Source organism: Canis lupus, chromosome 19, assembly GCF_003254725.2.
Source record: "Canis lupus dingo isolate Sandy chromosome 19, ASM325472v2, whole genome shotgun sequence".
Taxonomy (NCBI): domain Eukaryota; kingdom Metazoa; phylum Chordata; class Mammalia; order Carnivora; family Canidae; genus Canis; species Canis lupus.
The window spans coordinates 40,291,032-40,306,579 of NC_064261.1; the positions used below are offsets into that span (position 1 = coordinate 40,291,032).

Below are 15,548 nucleotides of genomic sequence, written 5' to 3' on the forward strand. Positions count from 1 at the left end.
GGGAGTTGATAATAATGCTAAAAAGCATCCACAAGGTAGCAAAAGAAAAGGGCCATGCTGGCAATTGTTCTGCTCTTTCAAAGCTCCTGTTTAGCGACATCAAGAGTAAGAGACAGTGACAATCTAACTGGATATGACTACCAAGAAGACTGTTTGAATATGGGTTTACAGACACTATCGTTAATAATAAGCTTCTTCCCAAATGCCCATCATGTCTTGAGGGATTAATTTATGCCATCCGGACCAGGAGAGCAGAAAAGCGATTAGGGAAAACATCAGAAGAATTAGAAGCCTATGGTGCAGAGGGTAGGTTCCAGATACTACAGCCAGACTCCTGGTTTGAAGTCACGTTCTGGTGCTTACCAGCTGTATGACCATGGATGACTTCGTTTCCCCATTTGTAAAATGGAGAATAATAATAATACTACCTTGGGGGGCTATTATGAGGCTTAAATAAGTTAATGGGTGTAATGTGCTTAGCCAAATGCCTGCATATGGTGCAAGTAATACAAATATTAGTTTAAACATAGTTTATCCTATTTTGTTTCTCTTTTATAGATTTCTATTTTTTATATATGGGTGGACTTTATTAAATTTGTAAATAAACACACTGATACTGGTGGTACGTGCTCAAGCATTGTGGCAAGTAAGGGTGAGCAAGTAAAAGATCCATAGTTGACTTTCCAGGAGATACTGGCACTCCTAAAATTTTCCCAGACCTCTGGGAGTATCAGTAGTTATGCACATCAGCCTTCGCTGGGCCTGGGGGCAGAGCCTGTGCTCCTGGATGGCGGGGCCTGGGTATAACGGCAAAGACATATCACTCTTTGACAATCTTTTCTCCATATCTCTTCTGTACATTAAACATTCTGACCTAATTGTCGCTTTATTCTAAGGTATGTCACTTTCATATCTTATTTTTCTGGTCCTCATGTCTGTCACACCAAGATATGACATGACAAAGTATTTGGAAATGTGCTACTTTGGAATAACAAACTACTGAGGAGCTGTCCTGCTCCCCTGCTCCTTGTGTTCTTTCCCTCTGGCACCTGACCTTCTGCCCAAGGGCCTCTTCTCAAGGGCCTCTGCTCATGAGCATCAATGCTCCTCAGAGCCAGACGTATCCAGGCCATGCAGACGAATATATTTATAAACACAGTTCTTCCCTTTTCCACGCAGTACAGCTAGGTGAGACTGATTTTTTTTTTCAAAAGCAGCATTACTGAGAAGGACATGAAAAGGAATAAACACAGCACCAAATGATTGAAATGAGAATGTCCAGTATTTCTTTCCAGACATCGTTTAATAAACATTCCTCCATATTTTTTCTCAATCTGCTTGAGAAAACTCCCACCAAGATGGCTTCAGATTGGATCATCTATGTGTCCCCAGAGTCTGTTTTCCAGTTGTCAAGTCAGTCCAGAGTTTTTAAACTTTCACTTAGTTTCTTCCATATTCTGACTCTACCTTAAGGGTTCATGCACAGGATTGCCCTGAAAGACCTTAATTATCTCCTCCAGGGGCAGCCTGGGTGGCTCAGTGGTTTAGCACCGCCTTCAGCCCAGGATGTGATCCTGGGGACCCAGCACCAAGTCCCGCGTCAGGCTCCCTGCATGGAGCCTGCTTCTCCCTCTGCCTGTGTCTCTGCCTCTCTCTCTCTCTCTCTCTGTCTCTCATCTGTCTCTCATGAATAAATAAATAAAATCTTAAAAAAAAATTATCTCCTCCAATTTTCTCTGTCCCTATCTCCCAGGAGACTCTTCTCTACCATTTTCTGAACACATCTAGCTCATTTGCTCATGGCCTCTCCCTAGAGTCGTCTCCCAGTGCTCTCAGCTGGGACAAATCCTATTTGGCTCCCTAGGACTCTCAAATGTTTCCTTTCTTGAAGACTCTTCTAGACCAGAGAAAGAGGCAACCTTTGGTGCATCTCAAAGAATACCCCAGAACTGGCTGTCTACTCTGTAGACCTGCATCATATGTCTTCACGCAGCGCTACTTGATTTGGAGTGAAGTTTTCAGGGGACCTTTTTAAGGTGTCTTTCTTTCTGGCACTGGTCTGCAATATCCAGATCCATTCTGAACATGACCATGTCTCATACATCATGGAACCCCTGATCTCAGGTTTGAAAAAGAGTTTTTCTCCTATCTATACCCAGTGTGTGAGTCCTCTCTGAGCATCACAGTACATATATCCTTATATTAGAACATCACCCAATGGTGGTGACTTCACTATCTCTCTAGCCATCTCATTCCCCAAAGCAGAGAATATCTTTCATTTATTTTAGAATTGACGTCATAGAGCCCAGCCTGAATTTCAAGACAACACAGCAAAAAGTAAAAAAAAAAAAAAAAAAAAAAAAAAAAGTTGAACTAGTGATGAATTTAGCATGTGATCAGACTGTTTGGGTGCTCTGGAAACATACATTGAATAGAGCTAGATTATGGAGGTTTAACATTTGTTTAATATGCATGTTTGGCTAATTTCTCCTCATGTGAATGTTGAAAGGTAATGTCCTTTGAAATAGATGGACTTGTTCTGGAAAATGTTAGCATTCTAAAATGGTTAAAGGCTAGAGGGCAGAGAACTTCTGTCCTTTGAAAAGTAGCCTTCTTTTCTAGGCACTGGAAGACTTAATAAGACTAAGCTATTATAATTTATTGGTGCAGTATTGACAATAGGCTTGTTGCTGTGTAAAATACACACATACATTAGCTTTGCTTTTGGGACATACACTATAGATGTGGAATGCCCATTGACAAAGTTGATTAGATTATTTTAAGCATACAGATAGTCCTGTTTTACAGTGTTTCATTGCTTTGATATTATTTTCATCTTTATAGCTTGTCTCCATCTCAAGGGAGCACTGTTACTCAGGTGGCTCTTCAAAGGCCTTTATCAGCCACTTCTCCAGCTTCTACTTGCTTGAGATCCGGGTGTGAAGCTCCTCTGTTGGTCTGATCTATCAGCACTGATTCCTTTATTGATTTCTTTTTTGTGCAGTGGTTGATGATATTGAGAACACAGTCAAGGTCTTAAACATCCTTAGACATGAATATGCATCTTATTAAATACCTTAAGTGAGCTAAAAATGAAAGAAAAAGGTAGAACAATCACATTACATTTTGTTGTTGTCTTTCACGCGTCAAACAATAACAACTAAAGGCAGGAGAAATTGTCGAGTCCCTTTGTGGTAGGCAGCAATGCTCCCCTCCCCGGGAAATGCCTATGTCCTAACCCTCCAAACCTTTGACAATGTTAATTTACATTAAAGATGTAATTAAAAGTGCAGACCTTTAGATGGGGAGATTATCTCAGATTATCTAGATGGGCTCAACCTAATTACACAAGTGTTTATTGGAGAACCTTTCCCAGCTGTGGTCAGAGGGCAGGCAGCGTTACTATGCAACAAGAGTCAGAGATTCAGCTTGCTGGCTTTGAATTCGGAGAAAGATGACCACAGGTCAAGGAATTTGGATGGCCCCTGGAAGTTAGAAAAGGCAAGGAAACATACTTTCCACTAGAACTTCCAGAATGGAATGCAGCCTTGTCGACACCTTGGTTACAGTCCAGTGAGACCCACGTTGTACTCCTGACATACTGTAAAATAATGAGTTTGTGTTTAAGCTGCTGTGTGGTAATTTGTTACAGCAACAAAAAAAATGAATATACTGTTTTTTAGAGAATACAGTGAAAATAAATATGTTTATGAAAATGTTTTTCATATTTATTGAGAATATGGTGGTTCTATAAGAGACTTGCAGCAAAGTCAAATACAGTCTATCCATGTAAAGCTAAGTGTGTCTCTAGGAAGTGTGACTGTCTAAATGCTCTGACTGCTATTTATTTTGGAATAATTAGAGTGGAAGTAACTGACACTTCTACAAAGTCTGGGAACTGCTTGGCAATCCAGCAATCACCTTCGCTCGTGAGCCGGGAGCCTCTTCTCTCCATGCCTACTCTGATTCATTCGTGACAGCACAGACACCTTCCTCTCTAAGAAGACATCCTGTCACTCTCCAGACATTCCCAATACTCTCTCCACTTACCTTCACAACCACAGGAGCATCTCTCATACTGTTAGGCTGCATTACCTGTCTATATATATTTTTTAAAGATTTTATTCATTTATTCATGAGAGACACAAAGAGAGAGAGAGGCAGAGACACAGGCAGATGGAGAAGCAGGCTCCATGCAGGGAGCCCGACGTGGGACTCGATTCCGGGTCTCCAGGATCATGCCCTGGGCTGAAGGCGGTGCTAAACCATGGAGCCACCCGGGCTGCCCACCTGTCTATATTTTTATGAGCTTTTTATAGACCAACAGTTTACCTTTCATCCTTAACCCCGATGACTACTCTTGCAGCTGGCTGGCACATAGGAAGCACTTAAGAAGCACTTGTTGAATGAAAGGATGTGCCGTATTCTTATTGTCTGTGAAAGCCCTGCAGCCTAGATTAGGAGTCAAGAATTTGGCTCAGGTATTTGGAAGGTACAGTGATTCTTTTTTAACACTTTTGAGGGAATCAGAGATTCCTAATTCTTCTGATATCCCCACAGTATATTTCCCCTAGTTTGAACAATGCAAGGAATTATAGGGGAAAAAAGAGCAAAGTTTGGAGTATGAATTTTTAATCTGGAGCACAAGGACCTCCTAGAAATTCCATGAATGAGCTTCATGGGGGCCTTGCAGACCACCTGAAATGTAATAGTATATATATATACACACACATATATGTATATATGTGTGTGTATATATATACACATTATATGTATATATATATATAATGTATTATATATACATTATATATATATTTCTGTTTTGGAAGCTTTTGTCACATTTGCACCTAAAGGAAAAAAATATTTCTGTTCTTGCTTAATAGGCAGTTTGAGGAGGCAACTTCCTTGGAATGGTGCCCTCGGCTGATATTTCTTCCATATGGGCAGTGGGGAATGTGATTCTAACACTCTTCTAGTAAACAAGTGGAACATCAGGATCAGGGTGGCTTAAACACAGTCATTTATATGGGATTTTACATTCTTTTAGAACTGATAGGGCACTCTGAAGTGTCACTTAGTTTTACCACCTGCCCTGAAGAAAAATTTCAAATAAGCCATTTTATCCCACTTGCAAGTATGCTTCCCCTGCCCCTGAGAAGGTGGTTGTCTAATCCTACCCAGTGCAATCCACACCAAAAGGGTCTCTTGGTGAAAACCAGAGATCAGTTGCTTGGGGAAAAATCTAAGTCTTGCCTCTTCCATTAAGAGTGAAGAAGTAGAGATGAAATGTAACCATGGGTTTAGATCCTTTGGTTAAACGGTGTGCAGTCTTCCTGAGCCAGGCACCCAATGTGTTCTCTAAACAGCCAGCATACCTGTACGTGAAAGCCTTTCTGCAAATAAACTACAAAGTTACAGGCTTGGGCACAGCATTTGAATAAGAGCAGTTAGAGAAAAAATAGCCTTTCCTCAAGGTCACCATCTTTGTCTCTGTGAACTCATTTTGGGGGCCTGAAGAAACTATCTTGGTAATTGGGGCATTTTTCCTTAGAGAAGGATGAGTTTCTGACTGCTGTATCCAAAATTCATCTAACACTGTCAAAACTGTGAGACCACAGCAGGGAGAAGCTGGCCTTCCTGCCATTCTGCCTCAGTTAGTGGTTGTCTGCATTGAGTGCTGCAGTAGTGATTTGGGGGTGTATCTGAAAACTCAATATAGCAATTGGAATCCATTGCATTTGTTCATTTATTAAAACGTCAGTTATTTAGAACATCTAATTGTGAGGCAAGCACATGCTAGGCCCTGAAATTCTCTTAAATAGATTTGGCTAGAAGGATCTCAGTTATTTTAATAGAACAAATCAAATATTGGCTCTCAGCTTTGTCCTTTTTGCTGAATATTAGTTAATCCATCTACATCCATTAGATTCATATTACTCTTCTCCCACATACAGAGCTTTGAGAGAGGTGTTGGCGGAGATACACAGATGGAGATGAGGGGGTTGCCCATCCTTAAGAAATTTACTGTCTACTGTTTACTGTAAGCTTTACTGTAAGCCCTCTTTTAGAAATAGCAAGTTATACACTCTAAATAAAAGTGTTTTTCCTCTCCCCTCCCTCCCCCTTCCTTCTGGAGGAGCAACTTTAGTATAAGAGTTTTGTTTCTAGAGTTTGCTAGGAATTTGCCTATAAGTGGTTGATGCTCTCTTGCACCAACTAAGGCTAACTTTCAGGTTCTCCAAAAGTCTTCAGACTTCATGGAATTAGCAAACAGAAAACAATCATAGGGGGTTATTATCCCTCTTCTTTTCTCTACATAGAAGATTATCTCAATTAGTCCATGAGACAGAACTTAATTTATTTCATTATTCCATGTATTTCTTTTTATTATTTATTTATTTATTTATTTATTTATTTATTTATTTATTCTATTTTTAGAGAGAGAAAGAACACATGAAACAGGAAGGGAGGAGCAGAGGGAGAGGGGGAGAGAGAATCTTAAGCAGACTCTGTGTTCAGCACAGAGCCTGACACAGGGCTCGATCTCACAACCCTGAGATAATGACCTGATCTGAAATCAAGAGTCAGATGCTGAACTGACTGAGCTACCCAGGTGTCCCACTACTCCACGTATTTCTAAAGCCCTCTTTCCTTCTACCTCCCAGCATCATTTACCTTTTGATGTATGGATTAACACTGACTTTCTTGTGTTTCTTGGAGCTGGGACTTATCCCTTTTCTGGAATTACAGTGAAATCTACCAAACCTTGATGCTTCTTCCCTGTGACAATCCTATGCAAAATTTGCTTTTTCTTTTCTGCCATTGACTAATATTGGCTCTAACTTAACGTCAAACTATCGTTGACATGACTGATGACTACCTTCTCTCTGTCACTGTAGTTAACATAACATATATGTGATTAACCACACACGTAGAGTTAGCTGCCTTCCGGGTCTTACCTTCCCTAATTTTGTGTTACTTCTGTCCTTAAGTATACCCCTTTGAAACTAAACATAAATCAGAACACTTTTCAGTGGATATTTATCTAACTCCTGAAGATCATCTTTGAACTGGGCATTTGCTACTGAGCTAGAAAATAAGGGATTTTAAGAGTATGTAAATAATGTCCTTTGATGTTGAATTTTAGACAGTTTCCCTAGTTAAGAGAGGTCATATTTAAAATTCTTTGTAAACTCTAACTTTATTAATAAGCCCGGGAGATGTGTGCAGTTCTTTTCAATGATTTCTGTGCCATTTTTAAATGCTTATATGCTATGTATTTAGAAGAAAATATCTACTGATTGGTTTGAACAGAGGGAAAAGATTAGTTAGAGAGGCTAATAAAGGCTAATAAATCCCTGATATCTTTCAGTGGCAGAAGTTTGGTACTTCTAACTCCAGATAAGGAATAAGGTGGCCCTTTTTTGTGCCAGCAAAGCATCTAGTGTTTGCATTTATTATAAGATTTTATCACACTGCCTTATAATTATTAGTATTCTTGTTTGGTTAGCTGTGCTTCTTGATGACAGAGAATATTTTTTACTTTGTGTCATTGCTTTCAATGTTGGAATATCTTTTGGCTGCAAAAGAGAGCAACCCAACTCAGACCATTTTAACCATAAAAAGAAATTTATTGGCTCAAAGATCGAAAAGATCGAGGCTCCAGTCAGGCCTGGGCTCAGGGAGCCACATGATTTTTATTAGCAATCTCTCTGCCTCTCCTACAGATGGCATATTAGCCACATTTTCTCTCCTACAAGGCTCCCCCATATTAACCAGAGAAGATGGCCTCACGCAGCTGTTGCATACTTGGAACATGTACCTTGTGATGGAAAAGTTAGTATCTTAAAATTTCTCTGATAGAATACTTTCACAGAGGGCTCTTAACAGTTCATCTTGGGTGCCATGCTTATTCCTTGGTGGCAGAGAGAATGGAGGACTTCATTGCCCATGCTTGAGACATGTGTGTACTCCTGAGGCAAATGGATGTGGTAAGCCCACTCAAACCACAGGAATTGGGAGATTGATGATTCCTAAAAGGATTAGATTTCGGGAAAACAGTCACCCTGCTAATTTAACATAAGTTTTTGTATCTAAAAGATAATCCAGTAAATGTTAAATGAAAAGATGAATACCTCTTCATCCATTTGGTTATTAAATCTTGTCTCCCTTTTAGAGTCTAGTATGAATCCCTTTTCCCAGATACCCTAACAGTTCCTTGCAACCATGATCTGCTTTTACACCATTGGATTCATAGTTGATCTTGGGTGGGGTGAGGGGAGCATTCATTTTAGAACATTGTTTGACGCTTTTCTATATTAACTTGCTGTGATATCTGAACTCCAGCATTACAATTTAACTTTTGATATACTTATGAAACTATCACTAAATACTTACAGATTTTATTTAATCTAAATGTGAGACAAGATTCCATCAAAATCCTAGAGAAGAACACAGGCAACACCCTTTTTGAACTCGGCCATAGTAACTTCTTGCAAGATACATCCACGAAGGCAAAAGAAACAAAAGCAAAAATGAACTATTGGGACTTAATCAAGATAAGAAGCTTTTGCACAGCAAAGGATACAGTCAACAAAACTCAAAGACAACCTACAGAATGGGAGAAGATATTTGCAAATGACATATCAGATAAAGGGCTAGTTTCCAAGATCTATAAAGAACTTATTAAACCCAACACCAAAGAAACAAACAATCCAATCATGAAATGGGCAAAAGACATGAAGAGAAATCTCACAGAGGAAGACATAGACATGGCCAACACGCACATGAGAAAATGCTCTGCATCACTTGCCATCAGGGAAATACAAATCAAAACCACAATGAGATACCACCTCACACCAGTGAGAATGGGGAAAATTAACAAGGCAGGAAACAACAAATGTTGGAGAGGATGTGGAGAAAAGGGAACCCTCATACACTGTTGGTGGGAATGTGAACTGGTGCAGCCACTCTGGAAAACTGTGTGGAGGTTCCTCAAACAGTTAAAAATATACCTGCCCTACGACCCAGCAATTGCACTGCTGGGGATTTACCCCAAAGATACAGATGCAGTGAAACGCCGGGACACCTGCACCCCGATGTTTATAGCAGCAATGGCCACGATAGCCAAACTGTGGAAGGAGCCTCGGTGTCCAACGAAAGATGAATGGATAAAGAAGATGTGGTTTATGTATACAATGGAATATTACTCAGCTATTAGAAATGACAAATACCCACCATTTGCTTCAACGTGGATGGAACTGGAGGGTATTATGCTGAGTGAAGTAAGCCAGTCGGAGAAGGACAAACATTATATGTTCTCATTCATTTGGGGAATATAAATAATAGTGAAAGGGAATATAAGGGAAGGGGGAAGAAATGTGTGGGAAATATCAGAAAGGGAGACAGAACGTAAAGACTGCTAACTCTGGGAAACGAACTAGGGGTGTTGGAAGGGGAGGAGGGCGGGGGGTGGGAGTGAATGGGTGACGGGCACTGGGGGTTATTCTGTATGTTAGTAAATTGAACACCAATAAAAAATAAAAAAAAATTTATAGAAAGAAATGCTATGACATGATAACTTTGCATACTATCCTTTAATCTCAACATTTAAGATTTGGAGGTGAATGCACTCGTTATGTGTAGGCTTTCTTTTCCATGGTGTTAGAAACACTGAGGACTCGTGATACAAATTAAGCTAATGGATCTCCTTCTTACTGGGTAATGAAGAAATTATCTTCTTTACCTTCTGTTTCTCCATATGTAAAATAAGGACAACAGAACCTTTTATTCCAGGCATTTGTGATAATAAATGATATTACATTTTATTTAATTGCCATCAGTATTTTGACTATGTTTTGTCAATAATGAAAAGTGGCTGGTATTCAGAATACCAAATAATGCCTCATTGTTATGGGAGTAGGAAGTGTAGGTCTAGAATGGGGCTAGGGAATCTAACAGGCACTCCAGAAAGCTGTAATATAAAACTAAGTGGGTCATAAAATTTAAGATTTCACCAAAATGTAGTAGATATATGACGTGTGTGTGTGTGTGTGTGTGATCTTTGATACTTATTCGCCTCATACTTCAAATAATTTCTATTATTTAGCAATTCACTCACTCATTTATCCATTTCATATTTATTTATTTGTTGCTGAGGACAAGTAAGACCAGATTCTTGGCTTCTAGCTCTCCAAGAGCGGCTTGAAGATCGCAAGCAATGGTTTTGAAACATTTGTATGTATAAGATTCACATGGTGAGCTTGTTAAAATGCAAATTATAGGATCTCATTCCCAGAGAGTCTGACTCAGTAGGTCTGGCGTGAGATCCCCCTACACCTCCATTTGCTCATACCCCAGGTGGCCTTTGGAACACACTTTCAAAGCCAGTACCCTAATACATGTGAAAATTCTCTGAAGTGTAATCATTATTCTGAGGAAGTAATGAGGTTATTCTGTTTGATTTCACTACAGGAATGGATTAGCGGACTTAGAGGAGAAACTTGCCACCCACCATTTCCTAAGCCACTCCATGATGGGCTAGAAAAAAATGCCCAAATATGTCTCAGAGGAACCCAATGCCCTTGAAAACAGGGTCACAGATCAAAGTTATAAAACCGGGCTGATATTAACAGTTTTATTGCCAAGTGGAAGTAATAGTGAGGGAATCCCTGAATCATTTCTATTGAGTTTCTTAACATAGAATTCAGCCTTGTAAAACTTGTGGGTGAGTCAAACCTTTATCCCTCCAGTTGCTGGGAGATCAAAGGTCTAACAGGAGATTTTTCTGGCTTTAGATATCGATTCTGCCAAAACCTTTATTGGTCATCAGCTCCAGTTTAAGGGGCCATTAATAAATGTGTTTCTCTCTAGTTTTCTTACAGGTTACCCCCAACTTATGGTGATCTTACAAGCTATATTTTTGAATGGAATGGCTTAAAATTTATCCTGAATTTTAAATAGTCACTTCAGATGTACATAGCTTCATCAAAATACTTATCATACCAACCACTTTCCCAGCTCAGCAGGCCTTTCTCTGCAGTCTCTGTGTTGGGCTGCTTGGCTTCTGAGCCCTGAAAGACTGAAAGATTGCAGAATTTTCTTTCTTCCATCCATCTGGAGACAGACCAAGTCCTCGGAATTGTTCTAGGGTTTCTTTCGTTCTAGATACACTTGCCTAAAACAAAAAATTTAAATTAGGATTGCATTTTTCTTTTTGTACAGCAAGAGCATCAAGTTGCGTTGCAGTTGTAGACATAATTGGATAATGAATATTTTTGAAAAGAGAATTCAAAACACAATAGAAGCATACGTCCCCCAGATAGCACTTTCCCTTAAAGAATCTGCATATCTATTGCTTATATTCACCAAACTCAGTAGTTAGTGGATCCTGCTAAGTGAATATTTAAATTTTTAACAATTTGTATGGTTTATTTAGCTTTCTATTGCATCCTCTTTTAGTATTCCAACAGGTAACATAAAAAGCACAGGAACTGTAAATTAGACACCAGTCCCAAATGAAATACGATTTATCACCTTTATAGATAGTAAAAACACAATATTTGTATATTCTCAGGCTCCAATGTCATATTAGCCACCAATTAAACAAACCAACGTTTTCACTGGGATGTTGCCTACAGAGGTACCATTTAATAGTTTCTATATTGCTGAAGACAACTGGATAATGGACATTGTGTGTGTGTGTGTGTGTGTGTTTTAATTAAAAGATATACAATTATTGAATAGGTTTTCTTCTTAAAGAACCTGAACATAGGCACTTTGGAATGTATGAATTTGTATTGAAGGGTCTGATATTCAGGGACAAACCTTGATTTCTAATAACCCTTTAAATCAGATCATGGCTTTTTCTCTCAGGGGTCAGCGAGGGTCTGGCCTCTCAGCTATCCTGGGTTTAAATAAACAATCATCCAAATAAGGATAGAGGCCATTTGTCCAGAGCTTGCTAAAGCAAGAAGTCACCCACCATCATTTTGTGTTTGGCAGAGACTCAAAGGCTGGTGGAATGATGGGATAGCTTTATGGTGCCTAAAGGAGATGGTTTTGTCTACGCTCTGATGGGAAGTTGTTCAGGAAGCCTGTGGTAGGCTAACTAGAGGGTGAGTGCAGTCATATGTGATTGGTTTGAGGAGTGTATTTGGTTTTCTCTGGTTGTTCTTATGTTGGAAGAGGGGACAAAACAATAGGGAAGCTGGCAGTCAGTGACAAACTCCTGGCCATTATAGGCCAATTGCTGCAGAGTCTGTGGTTTCACTTTCAGGGTGGTTGTTGCAAAGTTGTGGGCCAGAGACCTATTGTCATCTGTGGTCTGGCCATTGTCCATCCAATATATATTATATATATATATAGGCCATGTCCAATGTATATTCATTTCTTCATTCCCCCTTTTGATCATTCTCTCAGTTGTGAGGATGACTGTGTCACCAAGCTCTAGAGATTCAGATCTTCTCCTTTGAATATTGTGCTCTTATCTCCATAGACAACAGTATCATGAGGTTTGCTTGACTCTATCCACTATTGTCTACTAGCTTTGAGATCATCTGTGGAGAGAGCACTTATGCAGAAGCTTTTAAGGCACTGGATAGAATACAGCTGTCCAGCATCATTATCACTATGATAAGAATAAGAAGAATTAATCCCTGTAAGATTCTTTGAAACTGGGAATCCCAACTGCTCAACCCAGGCCAAGAGTTCAAGTCTGATAGGCTGCAATATATATAGGCCATTCTATGTTACCTGTTTCATTGATCCAAATATAGGTAGAAGTATTACGAACAGTGCAGACACTACCATAGTTGGACAAGAAATCTAGAGCAGTCCAAATGCTCATCAATACCTGTGACATTGAGATTAGATTGCTTTCTGTTTCATTTAGGGCAGAGATGGTATTGTTAATGACTTCTTCCAGAGCCACTGATAAGTTCATTACAGTCCTTTCTATTTGTATAATTCCCACCAATGAGAATATGACTTTGATTTTTGACATAAAGAATGAGTTTTGTGAACACCCAGGTAGAATGCCTGAATAATCAAGGATGGACTTCATTTTGGAGCTCTTGTCTGAGTTGAAATTTTGAGCCTTGGTGATTTATAGAATTGAGATCTCTGTGTATAAAAAGTATCGGCATACTCTTCCTAAAGTACATGAGGTTTTAGTATGAGGCAAACAAGATCAGATATCCTAGCCACAAAAGAAGTGGTATCTTCTAGTAATCCTGGCATCAGGAATGAAGAAGTGGTTTATGAGACAAGGTCGAAACTACAACCTTACTACAACCTTACTGGGACACCAGGGTGGCTCAGTGGTTGAGCATCTGCCTTCCACTCAGGGTGTGATCCCAGAGTCCTGGGATGGAAACCCTCATCAGGCTCCCTGTGGGGAGCCTGCTCCTGTCTCTGCCTCTCTCTCTGTGTCTTTCATGAATAAATAAATAAAATCTTTAAAACAAAAAACAAGAACAAACTTTACCTTAACTGTGTTACCTAGATTCCTAGAGGTGGCAATTATTTGACCCATCAATATGAAGGTTGCTGAATTCAATTTTAGAATTACCTAGAGTCTGATCAATAGATTGTAATAATTGGTTATTTTTTTTTTCTGGGAGAGAGGGACACTAGCATAGTCAGATTGATTTGTTTAAGGTCATTTGTCCATGCAGGTGAGGTGTAAATGCCATCAGATATAATTCCCTATGGTCTCATTTGATGAGACTAGAATTTGCCAGAGGTTTTTACCATGGGGGTCTGGCAATTGATGACATATCCAGCAGTCAGTAAGAATGAAGGCAGAGGCTGCTATTTGGGATAATGTAAGATGGCTTTAAAATGAGTATGTTCTGAACTAACAATTTTAAGAAGGAGGAAAGAAAAGAGCAAAAGGTCATTATAGGAATAACAACTAGATGTTTATAGAAAATGAGAAGAGAAATTATTATAAGCAAGCAAAGGCCAAAACGGGAATTAGGGGTCTTAGTCTGTACTGGGTGAAAGCTGTCTACTATATGAGGTTGTTAGCTTGTTTTGAAGATCTTTGGTGAGCTGACTACTACCAAAGACTGGCTGCTATTAGTGGATCTCTGAGAATCCTCAATTTGAAAGTGTGTATTGGAGTAGCCTTCCAGTTGGGTCAAATTTGAAATTGCTTCTTTAAGTTGTGAAATATGAGCCCAATGATGGATTACCTGGAGTTTCTCTACTGAATTTATTAACAGAACTTCATAAGGTTCTTTCCAATGTGTAAAGAGCAGTTTTTCTTTGAAGTCTTTTCCAGTAGATAAAAACTTCTGGCTCACAATCATGAAGATGGGTATAAGAAGATGTGGAAAGGCAGCCTTAAACTTTCAGTGATAGGACTGGATAGAATATATGAGTCCCTTACAATATTTCGCCGTAATTGCCCACAGTAGGGCAAGCCTAGTATCAGAGGTGAAATCCTAAAATGCCTGGACTAGTTAACACTTTATAGGATGATAACTGATGTGTCCTCAAGGGAATGGACTATATAGCTATAAGCATTTGTGGATTTCCTTTGGCCAGAGGATTTTAAGGGTTTCTGAGAGTTTTGGTGATTTTAATTTAAATATTACAGTGATTCTTTCAACTTCTCCAGAAGATTGTAGTGATAAGGGCAATATAGTTTTTGAATAAGAGGGTAATACCTTACAGAGTTCATCGATAATGGTTCCCATAAAATGTATTCCTTAGTCACTTGGCATAAAAGTTGGTCTATTCTGGATCAGAAACACAAAATCAAACAGCTTTCTTTTTGCAACTGTAAGGAATGTAGCTTTTTGCAAGGAAATTCTCCAGCTCATCCTGAAAGTAGATCTACAATAACTAAAATATATTCAAATCTCATGGAGAGTAGAAGTTGAGTAAAAACCATCTGAAGATGTTCAAAAGACCCCTAGAACTCTTGATTCTTGGTTATGTTCCACCTTAATAGTTTTTCCAGGATTATGTTGTTGACAGTTCACACATGACCTGAAAATAACTTCAACTCTCTTTTTAAAGTTTTCTCATAAATCCTGATTTAAGATAGTAACCAATTTGTCTACACCAGGATGAGTAATTTTGTGGAGAAATTTAGCAAATATCCATCCATTTGAAATCATTTGATGCCATCATGTGGTTTCCTTGAGAGCACCCGAGATTGAGTGAAAGGTGAAACTAGATTTTTCCCATTCTTTCTTTTTTGAGGTTAAGGGCTAAATATTAATATTTTATGAATTCTTTGAATCATTTCAGACATTTATGCTTTGAGGATTTGCATAGACTCTTGCAACTTTGGTTAAGGCTACTTGTTTGATATAATGAGTTTAAGACATTTTCTTTACCTTCCATATGATCCCTATTTTTGATGGAGGTTCCAGCAGCAGAATTATTCTTTGTTTCCAAAATGTCCCCAAATGATTCCAAGAGCATACCTGCTATTGTATATTTGTTTACTCTCGAATCTTTGGCTATCTGGGCTGATTTTATCTCAGTAGGGGTACTATATTCTAAAATAGAACTTAAGTTAGTGATGTCAG

The 15,548-nt window shown here is 39.0% G+C and overlaps 1 long non-coding RNA gene across 2 annotated transcripts; it reads right to left on the reverse strand.

Annotated features, from left to right (window-relative positions):
* Window positions 1-2,644: 2,644 nt before the first annotated feature.
* Window positions 2,645-15,516, reverse strand: LOC112648799 (uncharacterized). Of its 2 annotated transcripts, none has more exons than XR_003129330.3 (4): window positions 15,354-15,516; window positions 11,009-11,176; window positions 3,516-3,601; window positions 2,645-3,086 (listed from the first exon to the last, which is right to left on the reverse strand). It is a non-coding gene; the product is annotated as an uncharacterized LOC112648799 (long non-coding RNA). The 2 variants fall into 2 exon arrangements; XR_003129333.3 differs by having other exon boundaries at window positions 11,005-11,176.
* Window positions 15,517-15,548: the final 32 nt, after the last annotated feature.